At 38.9% G+C, this 1,113-nt stretch overlaps 1 pseudogene; it reads right to left on the reverse strand.

The window, feature by feature from the left end:
- Positions 1-58: 58 nt before the first annotated feature.
- Positions 59-595, reverse strand: LOC111376940 (annotated as a pseudogene).
- Positions 596-1,113: the final 518 nt, after the last annotated feature.

Genomic DNA, 1,113 nt, shown 5'->3' on the forward strand with positions numbered 1-1,113 from the left:
GACAAGATTACATGAATTGTTTCAAATGCCTTGGAAATTAATAACTTATAATATGTTTCTACTTAACAGCAATCGACAAATTTAAAATTTTGTAGAAACTTAACCAGTTCTTCAAAATTAATAAAGGATTAGCAACAGGTGCAGTTGCCTCCTCTCCTTTCTTTTTCCACTGCATAACTTTCTCCTTCATTTTCTTTCCTTTCGGACCATCCATAGGTTCTTTCACAAGCTCGTCCACCTCGTCTCGCTTCACATTATTGTCTATTTCCATTCCCATACCCCATTCCACACAATTGTACCTGCAATTTGTTTGTTTCTCAGCAAAGAAAGGCCAGCAAATCACAGGCACTCCAGGTGCTATACTTTCCGTAGTCGAATTCCACCCGCTGTGTGTCAAGAACCTTCCAATTGCGGGGTGTTTCAGAGCTTCTTCTTGCGAGCACCAGCTAATCAACATGCTTCTATCGTCCGTCTCTATCACAAATTCTAGTGGCAACATTGCTGAATCACCTGCAACTAAATCAGGCCTAATTATCTACAGAATTGACTTATTACTATTTGCAAGTCCCCATGTGTTATTATTTGGGCTGCCTCGCTATTTCTAAAGAACTAGGCCTATTTAATTAGTTTAGTACCCGACCCATTACTAAAAACGTTTCCTTGTAAATAACGTTTTTGCCTCCCTCAAGTGAAGTCTTCTGCCGAACACGTGGCTTCTTGGCTGCCTTTGATCTGTGACGATTGGTTTTGAGTATTTAACTTTGGGCTCTTCACTTTTTTTGGCAGAACTGGTCTTTCTCTCTCGATTGTTTTATCTGTGTGTGAACTAGGGTTCTTTCAGGAATTGGTAACCATTCATCTTCGTGATGATTTCTCTGTAGTTGAGTGTTTAGAGTTGTTTACAAAATCTTTGTGTAAGATTTAGTGTTATCATATTTCAAATAGAGAGGCTAGAGCGAACTTGAAGAAATCTATAATTTCTTCATACATTTGTACGTTTCTTGGAGATTTAGTGGATCTAAAGTTTAATCGCGCAGTCGATGCTCAACGGGTGAGTAGGTCTTTGTGATTGAACATCCGGACCCTTTATGCGTGAAAAATTCTCTATGTTCT

Source organism: Olea europaea, unplaced genomic scaffold (genome assembly GCF_002742605.1).
Source record: "Olea europaea var. sylvestris unplaced genomic scaffold, O_europaea_v1 scaffold15830, whole genome shotgun sequence".
NCBI classification, from domain to species: domain Eukaryota; kingdom Viridiplantae; phylum Streptophyta; class Magnoliopsida; order Lamiales; family Oleaceae; genus Olea; species Olea europaea.